This window comes from Pinus tabuliformis, chromosome X (assembly GCF_031772625.1).
Source record: "Pinus tabuliformis cultivar Carrire ecotype Pingquan chromosome X, CPIR1, whole genome shotgun sequence".
NCBI lineage: Eukaryota > Viridiplantae > Streptophyta > Pinopsida > Pinales > Pinaceae > Pinus > Pinus tabuliformis.
In genome coordinates, this window is record NC_142308.1 from 426724215 (window position 1) to 426748861 (window position 24647).

Sequence of the window (24647 nt, forward strand, 5' to 3'; positions counted from 1 at the left end):
TGATTGGCGGGGTTTCTCATGGTTCTCATTAAATGTCTCAAAGAATTTTTCCGTTGCAGGTTACAAAATCGTGGTTGCAATTATCGTGATTTTCCTTTCATTTCCTCTCGTGATGATTGCTAAGGTAGAGATGGACAAAAAGAAGCAGCAACATATTTCCACCCATAGCTCAACCGTAGAAATTGAAGTAGCAGGTTATGCCAAAATCATGGCACGTACAAAAGAAAATGAAGAGAAGAAAACCCAAACCCAAAATTACCCCAAGGAAGAAGAGTTGTTGAGTAGCACAAAATATAGTGATAATCATAATAGAAAAGTGAGATCTTGCCTTAGATCCCGTATTGTGAAATTGTTCAAAGACCCCAAGAGAGGAGACAATTTTACAATTCCTCAAGTTTTAGTGAGCATCGATATGCTGATCATGTTTGTAGCCACTACTTGCGGGATTGGATCAACTTTGACTGCCATTGATAATATGGGACAAATTGAGAAAGCTCTTGGTTACACTCACCAGAATTTAAGCACCTTTGTTTTTCTTATTAGCATATGGAATTGTCTAGGCCGCGTTGTTGCTATATTTTTATAAGAAATTATTCTCCAGAAGTATGGGAATCCACAAGAATGGATTTCATAGGCCACTGATGATGACAATAGTTTTATTTATTTCTTGCATTGGGCATCTTTTCATTGTATTCGCTCTTCCTGGTTCTTTGTACATTGCATCCATCATAATTGGACTTTGTTTTGGATCTCACTGGCCTCTTTTGTTTGCTGTCATCTCGGAGCTTTTTGGCCTCAAGTATTATGCTACTCTCCATAATCTTGGAGTAGTGGCAAGTCCCTTGGGAGCTTATCTTCTATGTGTGAGAGTTGCGGGATACTTATACGACCGAGAAGTAGGAAGGCAGTGTGTGGATCTCCATAATTGTAAAGAGATTACTTGCATTGGACAAGAATGATTCCAACTTTCGTTTATCATTATGACGCTCGTGTCCTTTTTTGGAGCTTTGATTTTTGGCATTCTTGTTTTGAGAATGAGGAAATTCTACATAACTGATATATATGCCAAGTTTCGTGAACCAGAAAACTTAGCGCCATTCTAATTCGATAATCAAAGGAATGTACAGATGACCAATGTTGAAATCCAGAGAGCAATAATATAGCTTGTTAGGGGTGATTGTGGATGAACACTTTTACCATGATTAAGAATTTTAATTCAAGATTTCTTGTCAATGAAGTGAAACATAGGGGAGGGATTCCTAATGTTGTGCAAGGACTAGTAATTGATATAGTATTGGTCCCACCAAACCACCATAAATTGAGACTTTTGAAACCAATATTTAAACAAAAATAAATAACATTACATATAAATAAGTATTAATTTATGTCCAAAATTTTCCCATACATTGATTGGGCCCACAACTGTCCATAAATAGTATCTTACTACTTAAGACTGCAAACCATATTGACCCAACTAGAAAACAGCTAAAACCATAAAGGCTTCCAAAATGGTCTATTCTAGAAGTACAAAGTAGCAGTCACTTCAACCCCCACTCATCAGAACTGAAGCTTTGTATCCCAAATAAATATCCCTACCTGCACATAATAAAAGGGAATGTATGTCAGCCATAATTGTTGTGTTGTTCAACAACTAAACACCCTATGTTCAATAAATGACACCCAACCCAATAACATTTAAACCCACTTTGTTCAATAAATGACACCCAGACCCAATAACTGCAATAAATGACACCCAACTCACTCTATTTCTCATTAAAACAAATCAAAGCACATGGATCAACAAATAACCAATTCCCAACCATTAGATCACATCAAATTAAATCCAGACCACACATTCAAAATGAAGCCATTGCAATCCATGCGCATCCATGTCCACCAATTAAATTCAAGTGCCAAAAACTATAAAAGAAGTCCACCCACTGTTGAAGTTGCATCTTATGCTTTCAAACTATTCAGCAAACTTGAAGACAACATCACAAAACAGTTGCCAATATATCCAGGTTAGTTATATCAATTACAACTCATTCTTCTTACAGTTTTGTTTTCATTGTTTTCATTTATCAGATTTCTTACATGATCTGTCTGGCCATAACTGCTAAAAGGATAGTTGGATGGTTTCACAAACAACCATTGAAACTCATTCTTCTTACAGTTCTGTTTTCATTGTTTTCATTTATCAGAGTTCTTACATGATCTGTCTGGCCATAATTGCTAAAAATATTAGATGGCCATGGGAGCCACATGGTTGTACAAACAATTTAGGCATCAACATGTTGACATTGCCCGCTCATACCACTCACAGATTGTAACCCCTTGACGTTGTGTGTTTGGCCCTTTCAAGAACTATTTCAGGTCAGAGCGCGCTGCATGGATGGCAAAGAATCCAGGGGTTGAGGTGAAAAGGTTCAAGCTAGCAGAGCTTGCAAGTAAAGATTTTAAAAGGTCTTTGACACCAGCAAATATCAAGGCTGGCTTTAGGAGGACAGGAATCTGGCTACTGAACTATGATGCTCTTATGCATGATACTGGTTGTAGCCAAGCGTTTCATGTGGATGGTCAGGAAGAATGGAATGCCCAAATAGGTGTTGAAGTGCAAGAAGTAGATGACCAAGATGATGTTGTTGCAGTTGGTAATATGATTTCCCTATCTCAAGGACACTTATATGCTGAAGATGATGAAACTGTATGTGAAACACAATATAACCATGAACAAATTTGCAGTAACATGGAGATCGTTCCACCAACTCAAGAACATGAAATTCCTGTTGCTGATATTGTTGAAAATGCAGTTGACAATAACAAATTGACATTGCCAAGCCAAGTAACCCCACCTTCATGGCGAGCAGAAGCAATGATCAATATGAATGCACATAGTGTCTCAGCAACCAATGAAGAAAGCATGAACATGCCCTGACAACCAGTAGAATTGAACAGTGAAATTGTTCCTTTTTTTGTGGACAATAGATCAATGGAAGAAGATGAAGGACATAATGAGGCATCAAATGAAGATAATGATATAGTTGAATCAGTTCCAACAGATACTGAAAGGGAAGTACCAAGCAATGACATGCAGGTGGGAGGGGTGGAGAAGACACTTGGACGGTTCCTAAAGCTACAAGTAGAGAGAGTATCAATGAAAATAAAGCAACGTGCATCGGGTAGTCTTCGTCTGGGCCAAAGCTCACAGTTACTCACCTCAGAGGACTATATAAACCTGTTAGTTGAGTTTGAAAAAAAGAAATTTGAAATGCAAGAATTAAAATAGAAAAATAAGGATCTAGTCAAGGAGAAGAAGGAAGCAAGGATTGTTGCAGCGCAACGTCGAGGAGATGAAAGGATTGAACGAGATAAAGAAAGGAAAGTTAAGGACCAAAAAAAGCAAATGGCAAGACAGGAAAAGGAAAAAAAAAAGGCACAACAAATGCTTGAAAAGGAACAAGGGATGATCAACGATACAGGAATAGCTAATGAAACCAGGATTATTTCAAACTCATTGGACTCCATTGCAGATAATGCACCATTATTCCAAGATCTCATAAGCATTCAAGTGCCTCACTATCAAACTAAGGGTTTACCCACTTGCCTTGTTCCTACCAGAGTTGGTGTCAATTCTCTGTATGCTCATTACACACCTCCACTTAATGCAGGGGTCAGTAGTGCAAATGTGAGGTATGGGTACTTAGTACCTCCATGGTTGGAAGCTGCAAATTGGAATCAATCATATGGCAGCAATCAACCATTTCCTATTCAACCCTTGACTGGTAGGCCAACCTACCTGGCTCAAGAAGGTAACTCGGGGAGTTTTGGCACTCAAGATTCTCAGGGCCATAAAGAATAGGGGTGTCATATGTTTTTGGTTCTAATCACATTATGATGTGGATTTTGGATGGATTGGATCTTTTTCTTGTCACAAAAACATTTTGGCTTACAACCTAGGTTGTTTTATTTCATAATGTGTGTGACATTGTAGCCAAAATCCATTTTAGAAGGAACATCTATAGTCTATTAAATGAATCAGTCATAAGAACTGAGGTATATATTATATACATTGTATAAAACAACTTTTCAATTTGACTAGCCTTTGTGACCAGTGCTCTTTTTATTAGCAAATCTATCTCTAATCTTATGTCTGCGACTTAAATCAGTTTATTGTAGTTTATATAATACAGAAAATATGAAAGTTTGAATGAAAATTATACGTGCACATCAATGTAAATCCAAGATTCCAAACCATTAGAGACAGTTGCTCAAATTGAACTCTTTGCTTAATTGAATTTATATCCCAAGATGGACTCCTTAACTCATGTTGACCTAGACTAAAATATTCTCTGATGGTTTTATGTAAGAACATTTTGTAGTCATCTCTCTGGTTGATGTTCACAATATTCTAAAACGTGGCTATAGCTGTCCATAGCTTTCAAGTCTATTCCATAGAATCCATGTATGCTAAGCTCTGACCCCAAATACTTGGAAGATATGTCAAATATATTCACAACCAATATTAATAATGCAAGTTGGTTGTTCCATCAGCAAAGATAGAGTATTTTGGCCTTATAGAAACATTAGGGATAACATGTAGCTCAATAGACAATTGAATCAAAACAACACCGTAAGATAATCAGCGGCAGGGTCATTAGGCTCTATCCAAAATTCCAAGTCTGGATAGGATATCTAGTCAGCTCATAGAAAAAGGATGAATTGGAGAAGAAACTTACTGAAATATAATTCAAATCAACATTTAGTTTTAAGAAATTGGTGAGGTTTCGAGGAAAATCCAGGACCATTATCTGGTAACTCAACCCAACAGAAGTAAAGATCCTTCAGGAAGCTCTTAACCAAAGGAAATTTCTTCATATGCCAAAGCTTGAATAAACTGTGCTGGATTGACAAAGACAAATGCTCTTTCTTAGTTAAGGATTGTTACATCCAAGCATTGCTCAGGGGCTACCAACGAAGAAAAAGATTCCTTCTGGACCAGATTTTGGAAAAAGGGGATTTGATCAGAGATAACACATTTATTGGATTAGGTTGATTAGGCTGAGACTTTAAGAGGACAAAGTGATTTCTCAAGAAGATGGACAGGTTAAGGAGCCATAGGGAAAACACCTATTGGAGCTATGCAACCAAGGATAGCTGACAGGTCCCCAGGAGAACAATGGAAACCTCCTTGGAAGAAATCTACAGCCTGAACTTTGATGCAGCTACAAAAGGAAATCTAGGAAAGGTTGCCATTAAAGGGGTATAAGAGATAGTAATGTACAATGGGTGTAAGGAAAAAATAGTAAGGAGGGAATCCATCTTATCAATTGGCTAGCACTATCTATCCCCAAACACATTGGAGGACGGGGATTTAAAAACCTATCATGGTTTGCAAAATCTTTATCTCTAAAAAACATGTGGAGAGACCTGTTTGGTGGGGGTTTATGGAGTCAGATTATAAAAGGAAAGTATTTAAATCACAAGTATATAGTGGACTAGATCAAAGGATATGCAAAAAGTCTGGTCAAAGGAGGCTCCATTGTCTGGAAATATCTCACTACATCTTTTCCCATTCTCTTTAACTAGCTCACTTGGAAAGTTGGGGATGACAAACAAAGAGTCTTGGATAAGGACCCTTTCATTGGAGAAGGTCACGCCTACAAGTTTTCTCTAGAATTAATTAACTATGTTAATCCCAAAGGAATTGTCCATTTACATAATATCAAAACAAGTGGCTCCTCTTTGTCCTCCGGAAACTACTAGCCAACCTCATTAGAGTTGGGAATGTAAGGAATCCCAACAGAGGAATGGAAGAATTTTATATTAGAGATAAACCTAAATGGAATTAGAGTAAACAATTCTAAGGACCATCTGATTTGGAGCTGGGATACATCCTTTGGGGAGGTAAAAACTCGATTGACATATGAAGCAATTCTATATTCAAAAGTGGAGCCAAATCATAGATGGTGGAACTATTGTATTTGGAAATGGCCCATCCTAGCCAAATTAAAATGCTTCACCTAGCTAGCCCTACACAATAATATATTAACCTAGGAGAATCTACAAAAAAGAGATTTTGTAGGTCCTAATAGTTGTAACCTGTGTAGACAACAACAAGAAACAGTGGATCATAGATTTACACAATGTTATGTTGCACAAGGAATCTGGACCACACTTTTACAGGATTTGGGCATCCACACAATTCAAAGATGGGATTCTTTTGAGGAATCTCTTATTTTCTAAAACAAGCACTATAAAAGACACATTAACCATCACTCTGAAAGACATTAAAAGTGAACACCATTGCTACACATTTATCCATAAATCAACCATTCTTCATGATCCCCTGAAAATTGAACAATCACTAAAAACTGAACACCATTGCTACACATGTATCCATAAAGCAACCATTCTTCATGATCCCCTTCAACCTGATGTACAACCTAAAACAATCACCATGAAAGACTCCAAAAATTGAACACCATACCTACACATTTATCCATAAATCAACCATTCTTCGTGAACTTCTTCAACCTAACCTACAACCTAAAAAACATTACCATGAAAGACACTAAAAATTGAACCACCATAGCTACACATTTATCCATAAATCAACCATTCATCATGATCCCTGTAACCTAAAAACAGTCGCCATGAAAGACACTAAAAAATTGCTGCACATTTATCCATAAATCAACCATTCTTCATGAACTTCTTCAACTTGACCTATAGCCTAAAAACAATTAGCATAAATGACTAAAAATTGAACATCACTGCTGCACATTTATTCACAAATCAGCCATTCTCCATGATCTTCTTCAGACTGACCTACAACCTAAAAGCAATCACCATGAAAGACACCAATGCTGGGCATTTATGTATAAGTCAACCATTCTTCATGATCCTATTTAAACTGGCCTAAAACCTTAGATTATTAGCTGCAATAAAGCATTTTCATAAAAATAATAAATTAGAGGCATGCAAGAAACCAAAACTTTGCATTTATCCACAAACCAACAATTTTTCATTATCCCCTGAAAAGTTATATACAACCCTTATAAGATTTTAAGGCTGTAGGAAATACAATCATCCATTATCCCAAACCGTTACAAAATTGCTGTAGGAAATACAGTCATCCATAATCCCAAGCAGTTACAGCTCATTTTATTTCCCTCGTCTCATCGTCATTCTTTATGCTCTCTCTTAGCCATGTGAGCTGCTTCTCTGCACCAAAAGGATAAATTCCAGCTCTACACTGCAAAGATTCAGCAAAACCCACATTGCAGAGACTTGTTCTTGCTATAACTCTAAGGATTTCAGATGTAAAGAGATATAAAAGAGGACAAATTTGATTTAAAGATATAATAAAAGAAAACAAATTGGATATACACTAATTTCAGCACCTGCAAAGAATAGCAGGCTATTATGAATGGGTTTGTGGCTTTGGCTGCAGGACTTTGAGCCTGCTGAGGCCATTGAAATAAGATTTTTCCTTGGATGCAAGGCTAGTTAGCCCATCAAGTTGCATTGGTATGTAGGCCTCTTCTTCTGCTTTTCTGTTTTGAATGGACATGGGGGTTGAATGGGAAGCAGCATGCAGTTGTAATGAATGCACAGAGAGCTTGTGACAGGCAGCATGGTGGAGGGCTTGAGAGTAATGTTAGTAAGATAGTTTAGTTGAAGGTACAGGACTTGAATATCCGCCGAGACAAGCCTGTTGGTGAATTCTTCAGGAACTGCCCCTGTAAAAAGGTTATTGTTGAGGTACAAACTCTGGACGTAGGGTTTCGAGGGTTTGTTTGGGGTCATTGCTGCGATGTTCCATTTTCCCTTTGTCTTTCTGCTCGGGGCTGGTTGTTGGGTGAAGCCCTCCGCCGAAGAAACTAGATGTTCCAAGTGAAACCTAATGACTAAGCCATTTTGGAGGATGATTCAAGAAAAATACTTGAGTATGGAGCAGAATTTAAGAGCTATGTACACAGACAACGCTCTAATATCAATTCTTCTTTCTAAGGCTCTTCACCCTAGAAGCTTTTGTTTATGGAATTTGACAATAAAAGAATAAAACTTGTTTGCAGAAAATGCCTTCTAGGTCATTGGCAATGACAAAACAGCAAGATTTTTGGATAATCAATGGCGATGGATTAGGGTTTGCTGGTTCAAATCCCTGGAAGCTCAATAAGCACGATACAGCGAAATTTTCACAAATACCAGCACGAAAAGCCACAAACAACATCAAAATATCCACAAAAAAGGGATGAAAGATCCTTGTAACCCTAAACCCTCAAAACCTGCCATAGAAAGTTTACAAAAATTCCAAATAGGGTTGTTTGTGTTGAAAAACACAGAGAAATTTCTGGTAGGATTAAAATCCTACCGGATAGAGGCCATGGATGGTCGCCGACCTTCTCCGAAGCTCGCCACACCTTCGCCAAACCTTCTCCACACCTGCAACGAGAAGAAATAAGCCATTAGACAACAGGAAAAAACCAAAAAAACCAGCACAGAACAGCAAAACCTGCAATTACCTCTTAAAAAAAACCTTCGACCTCAAACTCGGTAAAACTGCAACCGGCTCCTCCCCAAACAACAAAAACTGCGAATAAGACCACCACCAAAGAAACCCTAAACAACCAGCGGTCCAGAACGACCAACAAATCTAGGCGGAAAACCACAAGAAAGCCAGAAGTGATGTTCCAACCATAAACCCTAAACCTCGAACAAACATGGACATTAGCACCTGCATACCAAATGAAGCGCGCAGGTTCTGGGGCCGTCCCGCACCATCTTCGGCGGAGGGCTTCGCCCAACAACTGGCCCCGAGTAGAAAGACAAAGGGAAAATGGAACATCGCAACAATGACCCCAAACAAACCCTGGAAACGGCGCGGAAAGTAAACCTAAGTACATGACACGATGCCCAACACGTGGACCTCCACGGCGGACAGGTGTCGTACAGTCTTCACGTGGCAGCAGGTGACGTGGCGCGGAGGGCACACAAGTAATGGTGTCCCTCCCCTAGAGGTTGTTCAACAGAAGTTGCTTTTTTTTATTCGGATTCGTAATTAACTCAGGTTGATGCTCGTGAGAATAACCAGAATGCACCGTGTCCATTGAAGAAAACAACTTTGGTTCATCTGATGGAACTGCAAGGGTCTTTGACCTTTATGCATTTGGATAATCGAATGAACATGTCATTTAATTAATATTAAAACCCTAACTTGATTTTCAAGGCTCTGCTCTAGACTTTTTGGTGTAGGACTCTGCGTCGATGATGGAGAGAGGGTGTTGGCAATTCTTGCAAAGCCATGTCGAGATATTTAAATTTTTCCCGCACGCTGATTGACAAGAAAACTGAAGAAAACGGTGGAAAACCAAAGTAGTTGATTAACGATGGAAAACCAAAGTAGTAGCGATAGTTGTACGACGGAAAAAAAAAGGGTAGACAATTGTTGGCAGGTTAACTGATTCAAAAGAGACACCTTCGATGTAAAAATATTGATATCTAGTTGATACAAAAATTTAGTAAGTGGCTAGGTTACCCATTAGTAGAATTTAAGAAGTTAATATATTCATCACATATAAATTGTTAAATAATTTAATAATTAATATATTTTCATATATTTAAATTATTATATTTAAGTTTAAATATATTTAAAGCAATATATTTTTACGTATAATTATCTAAATAATTTAAATTCATTTTAAATCTAAAAAGTATTATATTGTTTTAATTAAATTTTATTTAAGAAAGATCATAGGTATTTTTTTTTGGTAAGCTAAGACTATTTCTTCATCATGTTCAACTTCTCACCCCGATCTGGGGATAGCACAAGATTTGAACCCAAGACTCATAGGTATTAATATAAATTGAAATAAATATAAATTAAATAAATTCAAAATATATATATATATATATATATATATATATATATATATATATTTGGTATCGAGGTAAGAAGACAACTTCTTTCTTAAAAAAGACTCACTTGAGAGCACAACAAGTTACTCTATTCCAGAGAGTAAACATGTCAACAATATGAGACTTGAACATGAGTGGGGAGGATAACAACTATTTTGACACGCATACTAGATAGTTAAAACTAGGTTAAACCAAGAATCTCATAATCTTAACATAATATGATTTTCCAAATGATCTAGGCACCCAAGAGAATAAATATTAAAAAAGTCCATCTTCTTACATATTCTCATAGTTTTTTTTTTATTTAAAGTTTACATCTTAAATTCCTTTTCTCAATTTTTTTTTCAATATTTTTCCATAAATCTTTATTGTTTTTTAATATTTTCTTTCTTGAGTACTTTAACTAAATTTTAATATGCTTATCCCTTTTTTATAATATTCAATTTAATTTTTTTTTACTCTTACACCTATATATACACACACACACCATCTTAATCTTTTTAAATAAAAAGTAAAATATATTGATGTTAAAATATATATCTACATCCTATATTACAACATATGATGTACATTATCTCGATGGGATGGCATATGCTAACATAACTGGGGTTGGAAGCTCAATGTGGCCTCCCGCCACCACTTCCTACAAATGCCTTTCTCTCAAGGGGTATTTAAGGAGTCCCAAGGTGGAGGTTAAGGCTCCTTGACAATCATATGGTTTGCATGTCATTTATTTTTGTCAACTCTCTAACATGTTTTATGTCTCATGTTAGTGGCTTGACCTTAGCACTCTCCTCTGTCACTTCATTTAGCTCCTATCTTCGCCCACCATGTGCCTAGACTCTCGCATGGTTTCTTGGGTGGATTGTCTCCTATCCTTGTTGACGAGTTTCCCCTATATGTTGTCGAAATTTTCAAAAGGGGAGGGCAATGTCCCTCGTTTAACATCAGTGCAACATGACTAGGAATTTGTAAGAGCTTCTCTTTTCATGACTAGCTCATGCAAATTCCCTCTCACCTCAGTTTGGGTCCATGTGATGTATTGTTTCCTCTGACAACCATGAAGCATTAGAGAGCTCATTGTAGACATGATAGTAGAGGTCATGAAGCTTTAGGGGGTTCCGCAGTGTGTAGGTTTGAGCAAAATCCTCAGGCCGTAGCTTCTATGATAACATGTTACTAAACATACAAGAGAAGATTTGGCAGGTGGAAGAAGAAATATGACATGAACGAGTGGTCACTCTTGATTCAGACATCATGGAAGCCATTTCTTCTTGGGTTCCTGATACAGGTAATTCACAAGGCCATCAAAATCATTATATGCGTACTCTTGATTTCTATTGGTATGTCAAGTTGCTAGTTCGGAAAATCTTGGAGGACAAAAGCAAATCTCAGGCCAATATTTTACACTGGTTAGATGAACTTTGAGACCTCATGCTTGACGTGAAAGGTTGGTTAGCCCAAGCAGAGATGGGTTCTCCATCCAACTCTTCAGTTCCTCCACCATGCAACGTTAAGGAACAACCAATTAACCTTGATACTTCTTTATCATCCTGATGCTCCAGTTCTTTTCAGTGTTATCTCAATTTTGACTTCTCTAAATAGCCCTCAGGGCTATAGTTACATTTTACTTTAACTCTATATTTAATTTAATTTTCTTGTTAACTCAAACCGTGCAACTCATCAAAGTTAGCGCAAACCTTGCAACTCATCAAAGTTAGCATAGACCTTGCAACTCATCAAAGTAAAGTTGTTATTTCTGTATCTTGTTATTAGTTTCACCTAAATAAAACAATCACTGATTTTAATCTCTATTTATCATAAACACTCCTTTAATTTTATTTTATTATTTCTTAATTCTATTTTATTGTCTTGATTTAATTTTGAAAATAATAAACTAAGAACAATAATTTTATCAATCTAGTATAAATATCTTCGATTACAATGTAAAAACAACTTCAAAAATATTATATACATTAAAAACATCTTTACACCAAATAACATAAACAAAATGCACATATTATAAATATTAATATTAAAATAAATATCTACATTTCATATTACAACATATTATATACATTGCTATTTATTATTAAAACCCCTTTTTCCCAAGGATAACATAGACACATTGGCCCCACTTATGGCACTTCCCATTTGAAAATGATATAGATCTTTAAATTCTTTTGGAAGGACTTTCCTATAGAATATTGGTATTTCCAAAGTGCGTACATCATATTGGTACATTATGTTGAACAAATGTATTCTAAACTAAGTGAACAAATTTTATTTTAAATCAATCAATACTAATACTTTACTTCACACGATTAATTTGGTATATTTTTCGATGATAAGAAATATATTTTAAATAATGTTATCATGCGATGATTAAACGTTAAATATAAATTAATAATATGGTTAGACGAGCTTCAAAAATTATCATACTTAAATTATAAGAAATGTTATTTTGATGTTTTTTTTTTTAAATATTTTTGGTATGTTTAGAAGTAGCTGCAATTTTAGGAGATAATATTTGTAGGTGTATTAATTTTTTTTTGGGGTATGTTTAATAAAAAATTACTAATTTCAATTTTTTTTTAAATTAATTCATTTAAATTTTATAATATAAAATTAACTTATCTTAAAAATCATAAAAATAAATTATAATTACTATACAAAAATTATTAAAAATTTGAATATTTTTATAAAAATATCACTAAACATTTTGTAACTTGCATAATAAAGACCAGTAAGATTCACCAATGTTTCTAACTTTAAGATAAATTTTCATTTTTAAAATTTCCCTTGTTTAAAGGAATTGCTCATATTCGCATGATATGGGGTCGATTTCAACCACTACCAATATAATTTTTAGACGCACTGCATACCCCTCGAGCACGATACACTAGCTAGGTGATATTTGAATTAGTGACATTGCGAGAAATGCCTAAATAATACACTCTGTTGCCAATTGATCTACATTCCTGAGGCTAACATTAAAGGGGAACACGAGGATGAGATTTGATCCACTTATGTGTGCATGAGTCATTAGATCATTTATTATAATCTCTTTGAGTGCAACCACACATTTGACTATCTCAAGGTCTCCCATGACTCTAAGCTAGACTCTCATAGGAATTGAACTTTACTCAATGGTGAAAAAATCCTACTTTTCACCATTAAATCCAACCTCCCTTGATTATTTCTTTGAAATTTTAAAATAAATAAATATAATATATTTATGATATTTCAATATAAAATTATAATAAAAATAAAACTAATAAATAATGTATATATTTTCCCTTGATCGGGGTGGGAATTGAGGAAGAAGAGGTGTTTGGGGGGCGAGTTGGCCACCCCACCACCTCAAAAAACATTTAAGAGGGGGGTGGCATGGCCATCCCCCCACATGCAGAAGTACACAAACTCTAATTGCAAATTTATGAATATGGCTAGCCCTCAAATTGGCTTAATCTATGTTCTTAAGTCTGCTTTGTTATGATTTTTATGGTGTTACCTTGCCTATCCCCCTCCACAAGTGGGATTTTCTAGGCCTTATTATGACAGGGAGGTTGCATAAGGAGATATTGTTGTATTCTTGGGGACTTTCCTTCTAATCTTTCCAACATGGCATATGTCTATCCCTATCGACGAAAGAGATGAGGTATGGCTCCACAAAGTGTTATTCTGGTGCATGGAAGTTGGAAACCCAAGAAATTAAGGGTAGAGTGGGTAAGCTAGTTAACATAGCTGGGGGGTTATGTTGACGACGTAATTAGTCGATGTTATGTTTCCCTTCAGACTTGGACTTCAAATTGCTAATGGATGCCTCTTTGCCTGAACTTCAACAACATACGCAATGGTTAACAAATTAGGATACATTCTTTGTGGTAAATTATACGACTTCTGGTTTGAATTCCATTCCTTTTTTGTGTCAATTTTATGGTCTACAAATCTAGTCAATTGATAGCTTTCTCTAGTTCCTGGATACATGACCTATGGAGTCAGACCTACAACCTAGATTTTTACATAGTTTGTGGACCTCCTTTTGCTTCTCTATCTCTCAGTGTTGTTGTTCTCTTCTAGCTATCTTTGTTTAGGCCTCACTCATACCCCTTGACTAGTTTGTTGTTGACCTTCCTTTATCTTTGTTCCTCCCTCTATGGAAATTGGTTTTTTGTCCCCAATATCTTTTTTCTCTGCTCTCCTAAACCACATACCTCGACAACGCAACCGCAATTGCTAAGGAGGGGGTGGTCTAGGGCCACAACGTAGATCATATTCCCAAGCCCAGGCAGAGGAGGATGCAACATTATACAAGTTGGGTACCCCTTTAGATATTCATTTAGAAATTTCTCATCTTGAGTCCTTATCTGCTATAAATTGTCAATCATTCTCATATTTTTATATCATTGATGAGGTTTCCCAATGGGCTCCTGACCCTGGTCATGCCAAGGGAATACAAAAACAATATCTCAATTTTATAACTTTACATTGGCAGTTTAAAACCATCCTAGGTAGAGTCCTGAAAGAAAAATAAAAGAAGTAGCATAACATTTTTGCTTCCCTAAATGATATCAAGTGCACCTAGTGGCATCAACACTTTTGTGTGGAGCACTTAGATACCAGGATTTCTCTCTTGGAGAGCTACCTTCTGTGTTAAGATAAACCTATAGCTCCTCCAAGTTCTAGTGCTAAAAATCTTGCCTGGATGACATCTTTAGATTAATGTTTTATATTATGTATTTTTATAGTAGTTATATTAGTAGATAAGTATTAGATAGGACTATTCATTTAGAGTAATTCTTATATTTTGCTTAGAATTGATCGCTAGTAGATAGTTAACCTATCTAATTTCCTATGTGATAGATTGAGATAGCCTACGACTAAGTCAATTAAACCATTAACATCGAGCAATTATACTGTTATTTTAACATATTAAGAAAATACAAAATTAATTCAAATAAATAAAAAATATATATATTTTATATTATGTTATACTTAAAATTTGATTATAAAATATTGTATCTTTTGAAATAAGTATAATATTTTTGATTAATTATAAATTTAAATATATAAATTATTTTGCTATTTAATATTCAATTGCTATATAGAACTTCAATGATCTCTTTTCTAATTATTTTTTTATTTTATTTATTCCATATCACTTAGCCTATAAAATTTCAATGATCTCTTTTCTAATCATATTTTATTTTATTTATTCTATATTAAGGTTTATTTAAACTTAAACTTTATCACTATGTTATTTATAATAATATATATATTTTTAAAAATAAAATCAACTATTTCCGGTCTCTAATAACCTTTTCTCAATGAATCTACTTTTGCTAAAGGGCTATGCTTTGTCTTCTTTGTTATTACGGCATTGCCATGAGAACATTCCCCAATAAGATAATCTTGGAATATTTGTTTTTTTTTTCATGAATTTATTCTCCAATTAACATATTCTAAATGCATCTGCTTAACATGATACAAAGTTAAGCAACAAAGTTTCACATTAATTATAATGTGTTTATAATTTAATGTAAAAGTCTAAAGTTTTATAACTGACACCTTTTGGCACATTAGGATGTGTTGTCCATTGAAATTCACCAAAATATCACTTCTTCTCTAGAATATATATCTTTGTTGCTCCCCATCTAGAAACAAACTAATTATTTAAACAAAAGTATGTAGATGCAAAGGTTGTTTCCTTGGGTTTCATAACCCAGTGGTGGGTCTCCTTGATTTGATGCTCTTCTTCTACTTTTTCACTTTTAAGGTGGCCATCTAATGTAGTTAAAGCAGATGCCAATGGATTCATCTTTGACTATATTACACATTAAAGCAGATGCCTAAAGATTCATGTTGACTATAACACACATTCGATTAGCTTTTGGATGCCTTTGGGGTAATTTATACTATATTAATGATATGTGATGTTTTGGTTTGTTTACTGAAATAATAAATTTATGATCTTATAATTTTATAAATTATAAGATCTAGAACAAATATGGATCTAGAACAAATATTAGGGAGTGAGTTAAAACTAATACCAAGAAGTGGTTTGGAAAACCAATTTAAAAATTATTCATAAATAATATTAATTATAATAAAAAAATCATATAGATTTATGGTTACTCATATATAAAATCAATGTCCAATGCAAATTAAATAGATATATTAAATGTTGTAGTCAATTATAATTATTTGATTATTTATCAATTAAATATTAATTTATTTGTTTTTTCTCTTTTTATATCTTTTATCAATTTTTTTTAAAGAATAAAAAAAATAATTTAATGAATAAAATAATAATAATTATTATTAATAAAATTTCAACACAAATATAACATAAAAATGTTATTTTTATATTCTCAATTAAAAAAAAAATGATAATATAAACACTTAATCAAAATACAAGTCCAGATATCCAAAATTCTACCCAAAAATACTTAAAATCGAGCTTGAATACCAAAAAGGGTGCATGGAATAAATAAAGTATTGCAACAATATAATAACCAAGATGTGCACATTAAATTTTAATATTAAATTCATTACTGGAGAAACATTTATACAATTATTTACTAAAATGTGCAAATGAGGGTTAATTCTTATCTCTCAAATAACACTCACTTAATTTAATGTATAATTGAGTGGTTAAATAATTCAATTTGTATACATCTAAATAGATTTATAGTTAATATGATTTTCTAAAGGTTAATATATCATAATAACACATACTTAATTTAATTTAATGTATAATTGAGTTGTTAAATAATTCAATTTGTATACATCTAAATAGATTTATAGTTAATATGAATTTTTTAAGGCTAATATACCACATTATTGGATGAACTAATCTATTATTTTTGTCCTTTTCTTTTATAATATAAATATAGTTCAAAGGGAAAATAATGACTCTTCACAAAAATTAGGACAAACTTCAAATCAATATAATCATTAATGGATTGCTAACACATCACTCATCCAAAACAAAATGTGATAGTGTGAAAATATAACCAACTCTAAATATGATTTTCTTAAAGTTAATATACCACATCACAATGATGTACTAATCTATTGTTTTTGTCATTTCCTTTTATACTATAAATATACTTCACATGGAAAATAATGACTCCTCAAAAGAACTAGGACAAATTCAAATCAATATAATCATTAATGGATTGCAACACATCACTCATCCAAAACAAAATGTCATAGTGCGAAAATATGTCCAACTCTAAATGAATTGACTAAGAAAAATAACTTATTCATTATTAGAGATATTATAATTAAACGTGGGGTGAGACATAGTGCACTATTAAATTTCTAGAATTATAACTAGACCACTATTCACAATGATATCAATTGCACTAACTCGTAACTGACCATTTCATTATGTGAATAGGGACATGTACTATACTCACCGAAAATGTGGCATGGACCTCCATCATTCTTTGATTCTACTCTATTCATTGGATAAGCATCGTTGATATAGAAAACAAAAAATAGTGAGTACATGCCCACATTTGCATTAAACATGTGTTGTCCATCTCATTCATCATCATATGTGTCATGTCCCTTCCCAAATGAATTTGTAACAGGTTTTGTCTCTCCACAATTTTGTACAGATTTTGTTAAGAAAAAGGACCCAAGTAGTTTCAACTTAGGACTTAGGAGAAATGAAGGCCAGATTAATTTGCTAGTGGAAGTTTGGGGGCCACCCAAGTGGGAAAACACATTGGGAAATTTGAATTGGCTTGGAGGGAAATCATATGGTTGTTGGAGGGGGCCACATGAGGAAAAGGGAGGCCCACAATGTCATAAGGAGGAAGAGCTCCTCACTTGGCTATCATTCATTCTTGCATATCGAAAATCACTTGACTGTTTGCTCGAGCTGCTTAGCCGAGTCAACTCGCTGCTTAGCCACAAATCTCTCAAGCGGGAGATTCAACCTTACCTTCGGGGGACAACGAGTGCCACCCTAGGAAGGCAGTTTCATAACACCTTGAGGAGTACCAGGGAGGAATTATAGCCAACACATTTAGCCACAAACCAACAATGCATATTTCTGGGCCAGCAGAGAAGGGGACACACAGTTGTGCACAGAGCTTCGTTGGGCCAACACTAGCTGGAGGAATCTGGAGAGTGGGAGGATATTAGGAGGTCAACACTTGGGGGGAATTTTGGAGCATTTGGGTGCAGCAATTGGGCAGTTTGAAACTCAGCCTTGGAGGACTGCGTAGAGGGCCAGACTGGGCATCACGTGGGTCTTGAGGGAGAGAGCCACAACATTAGAATCACATTTGGGGAGGCAAGAAATTCATAGGGGGTCTCATCATGGTGATTTGGGGCCATTTTGGAGAGCTTTGCCAACTTCATCCAGATAGGCTGAGTTTTCCAGTTCTAGCAGAGGACGGGCTCCTTGGGGGTCGAATTTTAGAAGTGTGAACTAGGCCAAACCATTCCTAGGTTTTGGTGGGTTTTTGCTGAGGATCCGGGAGCTGAAGTTTTATAATTTTCTGAGCATGGGAAGCAGTGATTCCAGCCTTTTTGTTCTAGCAGATAGTGCAGTTTTCTGGGTAGCGCAAATCAATTCTAGAGCAGCAGTTGGGCATCCCTCAGATCAACATTTTCTCACATGGGTTTTGTCACACTTTTCCTCTGAGACACGCCCAGGTACACCATTCCATTCAGTGTTGTATTTTCCCTTCATGATTTAATAAAATGGCTCAGCAATTCTCTATTTCCAGCGTTTCCATGGGTGTATAATGTTTATCTCGCATTTCTGATTGCTAGATTGTCTACTTTCTTTGTTTATCACTTAATTTCCTATTTAGGAACATTATAGTGGTATTAGAGCTTAGGTCTTGGCTCAGTCGTGGGGAGTTTCTCCTATGAGAGAAGGGGACCAGCAGAATATCACATACAGGAGGCAGATGTATCGAAGTAGAGAAAGAGAGTTGGAGATCACTCCAGACACAGAGGATAGGGAAAAGGCAATAGTAGTAGTGGAAGACATGGGAGAGCCCAAGAGTAGGGAGGAGATTTCTTTTGATAGCCTCTTGAAGGCTTTGAATGATTTAGCAAAGGGGCAAAAGGAGATCCTAGAAGATATTAAAATGTAGAACTGGGAGAGAACCACCCCTAGGGGATTCCTTTTTAGGGAAACTTTGGTGGCCTCTCAACAATTCGATCACCCTTCACTTGCAGCACAACCTCCATCAGCGAGTGGGCCAACCCGAGCCACACTACCCTCTTTTGTGCCTGTGGCACAGGTTGAACCAACAGGGACTGAAGACCCTTCACAGATGGGAGAACACTTTAGAGAATGGTAGTCCATGGGTGCAGACTTTAGGGAAGCACTCTCTTTAAGAGATTTCTGCAATCTCAAGTGGAATGAGAAGAGAAAGGGTTATGGAGGACAAGGTGCATAGAGATATGAGTTGCAAAGGAAAATTGGTAGGATGTACTTCCCTACATTCGATGGCACTGCCAAGTGCACTACTCAGGCCTAGGTTGAGAAGATGGACACATATTTCCAGCTTAATCAGATGACAGAGATGGAAGGCATCAAGATGGCCATGTTGCACATGGAGGGGGAAGCCCATGATTGGTGGTTTCATGGCTTGGCCACCCTGGGGCATGCCAGTGTGACTTCATATGAGGATTTCACTAGGAGGGTAGTAGAGCGCTTTGACCAGAGGGATCTTGAGGCTCATTTCAGGGAGCTAACCCAGTTTCGCCAAATAGGCAACCCAGAGTAGTACATCTCACAGTTCCTAAGAGTTTCAGTTATGGTTTTGAACCTATCAGATGCTAGGAGGGTATACCTTCATAGAGGGCTTACTCGATCCCCTGTGTGGACTTATGAAGTCACGCAGACCCTCCAATCTGTAGGAAGAAGTTATGTGTACCAGAGATTTACAGGGGAGCATCCCCAAGACATGAGCACCCTTTCCTGCACGTACCCCTTTTCCCCAAAAGGGGAATGACACTATACCCCCACCTCAAAGAACCACTGAGGGAGGGGGGCAAATGGATGATGAGACATGGAAGGACCTCAGGAGGAGGAAGTTGTGCTTTACTTGACGGGAGCCCTGGGCACCAGGCCATCGGTGTATTGTTGGCCAAGTGCATTACATTGAGGTATTTTCAGATAGTGACCAGGAGGATGAGGTGGAGCAGAAGTGTGGTATGGGAGATGGTGAGAGTCTAGCAGAGAGGGGACCACCACCACCAACTCCACAGGAAGGGGCATCCTTTGCCCCATTTGGGGGAGTCCTTGCTTCTTTATGCTGGGTCCCCAAATTTTTGACATTGAGGATCAGAGGCACGATACAGGGGCAATGGGTATCAGTCTTAGTTGACAGTGGGGCTACCCACAACTTCATAGATGTTGAGTTGGTCTAGAGGAGGGCCCTCACCACGACCGAGTTTAAGGGCTTTTTAGTCTTAGTTCCGTGTGACCATACCATGCATTGTACTCGGTATGTGCCCACTTTGACAGTAGCCATGGGGAACTACTCTATGATGGACCATTTCTTTGTGGTCGATGTGCCAGACACCAATGTGGTGATGAGTGTCCAGTGGCTATACTCCCTTGGGCGAGTTACCACTGATTGGAAGAAACTAGAGATGGAGTTCACCGACCCAAATGGCAAATTGGTGATCCTTAGTGGCATGTATTCATACCAACCACAGACAGTCTCAGTGCATAGGATGGAGGTTGATCTGCGACATGGAGACATAGCATGGGAAGTGGAACTGAGGGTTTCAGAGGTTGGAGGGCAAGCCATGCCACCACCTCCAGACATACAGGCTTTGTTGGACAAGTACTCAGTGATATTTGGAGATATCCCACCAGGGCAGCCACCAGATAGGGGATTTGAGCACATCATCGAGCTAGAACGAGGTGTGTAGGTGGTGATCACCACCTTTTATAGGCATCCTAAGGTCTATAAGGATGAGATTGAGCAGGCCAGCAAGGAACTGTTGGCATTGGACCACATTAGGCCAAGTTCCAGTCCCTTTGCTTCTTCAATGGTGTTGGTGAAGAAGAAGGACGGAACCTTACGCATGCACATTGACTACCGTGCCCTCAATAGGAAGACACTGAAGAATTGGTACGCCATTCCCCGCATGGACGAGTTGATGGATGAGCTGAGAGGAGCCAAGTACTTCTCTAAGATAGATCTACGTCTATGGTACCACCAAATTAGAGTGAGGGATCAGGACATCCCCAAGACAACTTTTCGATGCCATTATGGGCACTTCAAGTTCCTGGTCATGCTATTTGGGCTGATCAATGCCTTGGCTACCTTTCAGTTGTGTATGAACCATGTGTTCCAGAGGCAATTGAGGAGGTTTGTATCAGTTTTCTTCGACGACATCTTGATATACAGCAGGACATGGGAGGAGCATCTCCAGCACTTGGAGGAGGTGTTGTACATTTTGGAGGAACAACAGTTCTATGCCAAGTTGTCCAAATGTGATTTTGGCCTGACCAAGATGCTCTACTTGGGGTACATCATTGGTGCAGATGGGATGAAGGTCCATGAGGAGAAGATATGAGCTATCCATTATTGGCTAGTACCCAGAGATGTTACAACGCTAAGGGGTTTCTTGGGCATCTGCAAATATTACTGGAAGTTCGTCAAGGGATTTTTGCAGTTGGAAGCTCCCCTCACGGATTTGACAAAGAGAGGGGCTTTCACATGGATAGATGGGGCATAGACAGCTTTTGACCACCTCAAGGAGTGATGAGTAGTTATCCATTTTTGGCACTTCTGGACTTCTCCTAGCCCTTCACCTTGGAGTGTGATACATCCAAGGAGAGAGTTGGAGCAGTACTATCTTAGGATGGGCACCCCATTGCTTTTGAGAGTCGGAAGCTCTTACCCCATGAGAGGTCATATTCTATATATGACAAGGATATGTTGGCCATTATGCATGCGTTGGCCAAGTTTTGACAATATTTGGTGGGTAACAGGTTCCGGGTGAAGACTGATCACAACAGTCTTTGTCACGTCATGGGGCATTAGGGCCTCAACGACAGACAACAATGATGGGTCAGCAAGGTGTAGAACTATGATTTCGACATAGAGTATGTGTGGGGGAAACACAATGTGGTGGTTGATTCCCTATCTCGGAGAGCCGCAGGCCTATCCCCCATGAGCATCTGCCATGATTGGAAGGCCCAGTTATTGGTGGTGTATTCTAAGGACAGGAAGGGATGTGAGATTTTGAAGGGTACCCACGCAGATGAGCGCTATCAGGTGATGGATGAGGTCATATACTACAAGGGGCACATATTTCTGGTTCCCAACTCGCAGTTGAGGGAGAGAGTGCTCCAGGCAGCACATGACTCGCCATTGTCAGGGCACCAGGGGTTCAGGAAAACATACATGGCAGTCAGGGAGCGCTTCACATGGAAGGGCCTCAAGGGGGACATGTTGAGGCACGTACAAGTGTGTGAGGCATGTCAGAGGGACAAAGGGGAGGTGATTCATCCTACAGGATTATTACAACCGCTCCCCATCCCCGAGGAGAAATGAGAGAGTATCTCCATGGCCTTCATCACGGCGTTCCCCAGAGTACAGGAAAAGGATTGTATTTATGTAGTGGTTGACCGGTTGACCAAGTATGCCCACTTTCTCACCATCCCTACCAGATATTCGACTTCAAAAGTTGCGGAGATGTTCTTCAGGGAGATCTTCTGGTTACACGGGATTCCTAAGAACATAGTGAGTGACAGGGATAGCAAGTTCATGGGAGGCTTCTAGCAGGAGATCTTCATATTGGTTGGTACCGAGCTCACTCCTAGCACGAGTTACCACCCCCAGACAGATCGCCAGACCGAGCGAGTTAATTAGTGGCTAGAGGGGTACTTGAGGAACTACGTGACTAGGTAGCAAAGGGCTTGGATTCGATGGCTACATTTGGGTGAGTTTTGCTACAACACCACCCATCACATGTCCATTGGTATGACTCCTTTTCATACCTTGTATGGTTATGATGCGTTATCCTTTGTTGATGTTGTTTTTGGAGATAGTCGGGCCCCAAAGGCCAAAGATTAGATCCAAGAGAGCCAATATATCCTCAAGGCTCTCAAGGATAACTTAGTGACAACATAGTACCAACAGAAAACATACGCATATAGGCACCGAACCAAAAGACATTTCATACCATTATTTAAATACACATACAAATAGAACTGAAATTACTTTCATAAAATTAATAACCCACATCACTATGATATGGTGATCTATTATTTATATAGGGGTGTTGTCATATTAAAATACACTATGCTCTCCTCACAATTCAAAGATGTAGATGGATGTGGAATTTTTTTTGGTGTTTTCATGCTAAAACACAGTGAGCTCTCCTCACAATTCAGAGATGTAATATATTAAAATAGACTATGCCCTCTTTACATTTCAAATATGTAAATAAATGTGGAAATTATTTTGGTGTTGTCATGCTAAAATACATTATGATGTCCTCAGAATTCAAAGATTTAAATGAAAGTGGAAAAAAATTTAAAGCCTTAAATGAATGTGAATTTTTTTTAAAACCATGAATTCAAAATTTTTTATAGAACAAATGTGTTGAAAAAATATAATTAAACTTTCCAAAAAAAATGGAAGAATTTAATACATTTTATTAATTATTTATGAGACTCCTATCAAAGCCACTCCATTCTCTCAAAACATTACTACTATATCTATGTAATGTAAATGCCAAATTAGCAAGAATTATTATTAAGGATGATAGAGCCAAAATGCACATTAATAATTCACTATCATGAAGATTGATAAATTCATGGAGGACGTATGCATTATGCGCTGATAACTCTAAACATTGGAGATATGGAAGGGGAATTGAGATGATCTAACGATTAAAATAATATAAATATACCATGAAATAAATAATGAGATATATAGAAGTTGAAATTACATGATATAACTATTTGAAATAATAAGATAAATAAGTGAAGTAATATTATTAACGTTTGAACGAAGGTCAAAATATAGTATATTATTAAAATTTATATTTAAAATATTGGTTAAAACTGTGATTTTGGATTGTTGTTCTCAATGCGTATTAGATTGGTGGAGAGAGTGAAAATGCATACAAGAGATTTTTTGAACATATCAATGCCAATACTTTCATATCCCTTCATAGGATTTTTCATCATTGGAACATTGGTCCATGCTGGAACTTAGTAAAAAATTAGTATGACAATTAATATGTGTGGCAGTAAAACATTAGTATGACAATTAATATTTGTGGCCACTTATGTTTGATGAGGAAATTAAATAATTTAGAGGATAATAAAAATGGTAGTTATCATTATGTACATTCAATTATGTTTTATTAAGTAGATGGAATTGGGAATTTAATAGAGAATCAACCATCTCAATTTTGATTGAGATAGTTTTACCCCAAACTCAATTGGGAAGGCGTGGGTATGTTTTTTTGCACTCAATTATGTTTTATTAAGTAAATAGAATTTGGAATTTAATAGAGAATCAACCATCTCAATTTTGATTGAGATAGTTTTACCCCAAACTCAATTGGGAAGGCGTGGGTATGTTTTTTGCACCCATTAATTAGAGTGATTTTGGTTCCATATTTAATTGGAGACTAAATTTTAAAATTTGGAAAGCGTTGGGTTATTCTCACTTATTTATTATGAAAAAACAACAAGTATTTAGAAACTT